The sequence below is a fragment of the Dipodomys spectabilis genome, unplaced genomic scaffold, assembly GCF_019054845.1.
Source record: "Dipodomys spectabilis isolate Male_0828 unplaced genomic scaffold, ASM1905484v1 ptg000274l, whole genome shotgun sequence".
NCBI classification, from domain to species: Eukaryota; Metazoa; Chordata; class Mammalia; order Rodentia; family Heteromyidae; genus Dipodomys; species Dipodomys spectabilis.
Window position 1 is genome coordinate 1,569,221 of NW_024870951.1, and position 3,341 is coordinate 1,572,561.

The 3,341-nt window shown below is 34.6% G+C and overlaps 1 non-coding gene across 1 annotated transcript; it reads right to left on the reverse strand.

Moving 5' to 3' along the window:
• Positions 1–1,381: 1,381 nt before the first annotated feature.
• Positions 1,382–1,488, reverse strand: LOC122126302. Its single transcript, XR_006150884.1, has one exon. It is a non-coding gene; the product is annotated as a U6 spliceosomal RNA (small nuclear RNA).
• Positions 1,489–3,341: the final 1,853 nt, after the last annotated feature.

Sequence of the window (3,341 nt, forward strand, 5' to 3'; positions counted from 1 at the left end):
GGATGGTCGCACCTGTAATCCTAACTCCTCCGGACATCTACTCAGGAGCCCGAGATCTGTGGATAACAGTTGGAACCCAATCAGGGCAAAATAAATTCATGAGATAATTTTTCAAAAATTTATTGAACTAGCATAGGGCCAAGAATGAAGATGTAGCTTATATAGTAGCTCACCAATCTAGAGAGGAAAGGCCTAGCAAGACCTTGAAGCCGCGATTTCAAATTCTGAGCATGCCAACAGAAATGCAATTTCCTGTACATGCATGCTACTTGCGCGCGCGCGTGCACACACACACATACACACATACATCCATTCTAAATATCTTCATATCAGTGTTTTGCATTAATTTCTTTGTTAACGATATTATATAAGCAAAATAAAGGAAATAAACTCCTCCCTCTTAGAAAAGTTTTATACTTTTTATTGTAAAAATACTGTACACAGGTGTCATATTTACATGAGCTAGGTAATGAGAACAATTCCTAACAAGCATTGTTACCTCCTCCTTTATTTTTCCCCTACCATTCCTTCCCTCGCACCTCCACAAGTGCACACCCCTCCCCCCTTCCCCTGCCTAAATTGTAGCGTTCATTTTTCAGCATAGTGTCTTGCGCATCTCATTGTTACAATGGGTCAACCTGTATCCCTATTTAGGCATTTTGTGTTTTTCCTTCCTCTCCCCAAATTAGAAGAGCATATATACAAGATATAGGCGCATCAACTTCAAATACAGTGAAAACAGTTGTTATAGCATGGGGAGGAACCTATAAAAAGACACAAAAAATCACATTGCACATTATAAGTACATTAGAAACAATAGCAAAAAAGAGAAAAATTCTTGTATCCCTATCTTGGGTTTCATTTCCCGGAACATTATGCTATCTGGTCATATGGACATACCTTTTGACCTTTTCTGCTTATACTATACATATATTAGTTATTGAAAATTAGGAAACCATGGGACCTGTGTTCTTTTGGATTTGGCTTACTTCACTTAATATTTTTTCCATATCTTTCCAATTTCTAACAAATTGGATGATGCCATTCTTTCTGATGGAGGCATAGAATTCCATTGTTTATATAAAACACATCCTCTTGATCCATTCTTCTGCTGAGGAGCATCGGGGTTGGTTCCATATCTTAGTTATCTTAAATAATGCTGCAATAAATGTAGTTGTGCTGGTAGTTTTAGTATGGTCTTGTTTGTGATCATTTGGGTAAATGCCCCAAAGTGGGATTTCTGGATCATAGGGGAGATCTATGTGGAGTCATTTGAGGAACCTCCATTCTAATTTCCAAAATGGTTGAAAAAGTTTACACTCCCACCAAGAATGCAGTAAGGTTCCCTTCTGTCCACATCCCCTCCAGCATCTATTGTTGTAAAACTATGGAATGCTTCAGGAATTTGCCTGTCATCCTTGCGCAGGGGCCATGCTAATCTTCTCAGTATCATTACAATGTTAGTTTATGTGATGCTGAATTGAGCACAGAATATTTTTTATATATAAAGTGTAATTGATTTTCTTAAACTAGGCAATTCAACAAAAAGTAAGTTTAGAAGAATTGTGAAATTTTAGAACCATGTACTTCTTACATAAGCACACATTTAAGAATAATGTCAAGATGGACATGTCAAAAACAAAATAATTCCAGATATTTGCGGTTCAAGAGATGTGTAGGGGAAATAATTCAATTGTTCTATACAAGGCACATGTCATAATGAACACAGCAGCAAGTGTTAAGGGTTGTTAAAAATTTTAATGTTTTATATCTATTTAATTTTAGGATTATATGCCAAAATTAGGACTGTTTGGCAGGTATAAAATTTTCTATAATGTATTTAAGATTTATGTTAGCAGACATATAGTACTAAGTATGTACATTTCAGAATTTATAGAAACTTTGTTAATGAGAAGTTGCAAAGTCTTTGTGTGAAGAAGCAGAATGAAGGGTTAAGACTACACAGTTCTTGTTAAAATTTAGGGATTCCTTACTTTATATTTTAGCGAGGAACAAGAGATGATATAAGCCATAAACAAATAATGAGATGAACCATAATAACCTTAGTGTGTAACTTTGAAGACTATTCATAGCCTATAAAAATCTTGTTGAACATCATAATCTTAGGCGGTTTAAAATGTACAGGAATATGAGAAAATAGAAAATCTAATATGTAGTGCACTTCAAATACTAAAAACACTGGTAATTGTTTTGTTTTTTATTTTATTAATCATTATTTAATTATTGGTTTTCTTTGTAGCATTGTTTTACTTGTTATATAATACAACTTTTTGTTAGTCATCATTAGGAGGTACTTTGAGAAGGTTACTGGGGTGGTCAAACCATTTTTTTTTATAGGTGCATGTGAATTTACAACTAGGAAAATTAAGAACAAAATATTTATTAAAAAATGATCAAGTAGAGTCTGAATCAGGAGAGTTGATACATGTCCACAACTAAAATCTTAGCCCTAGGTTGAAGCAACAGTATTACAGAGTTGAGGCCACAAATGTGAGAGACTGTGTTTTGTTTTGTTTTGTTTTATTTTGACTTTTTTGTCATGGGGCTTGAACTCTGGGGCCTGAGTGCTGTTCCTCAGGCAAGGCTAGCGCTAACACTTGAGGCAGAGCACCATTTCCATCATTTTCTACTTATGTGGTGCTGAGGAATCAAACCCAGGGCCTCATGCATGAAAGGCAAGCACTCTACCACTGAGCCAACTTCCTAGCACTTGAGAGACTGTGTTTTTAAAAAAATCATCTAAACAACATTTTCCTTTTGCTTTGGGTTATATAAGGAAATATATAAATATCTTTTTCCATTTTTGTGAATTGTTGTACTTCTAAATTTATAGTAACTTCAGCCACTTTATCCTTTTCAAAGTCATGAAATATCTCTGAGAGTTTGCTGCTGTGAAGATCGTTTTTGCATTTATAATTTCTTCTGAGTCACTTTTATTTTTATCAACATAACTTTATATTTCATGTTGATGGATTACAAATATCAAATACCTGCAAATGTACACATAGAGTCTAAAGATAGCAGCATGAATATTCTCATACAGCTCTTGTTTATCTATTATTCACTTTCAATATTATGATATTTCTCTCTCTCTTTCACTCTGTCTCATTTCCTCTCTTTCTCTTCCATGCCCCATGTCTGCTACTTAGAATTTCTGCTGGGCTACTATTATGCTTAAGGATCTACTAGTTTTGAGGGAACATGAAAGCAACCATCGGTTAACCTTGCATTCTTTAAGAGTTATGACAGTGACATGATATTATTCTTTGCCATTCTAAATGGTAAAATAACATACCTAGGAGTTCCTTTTCACTTTTACT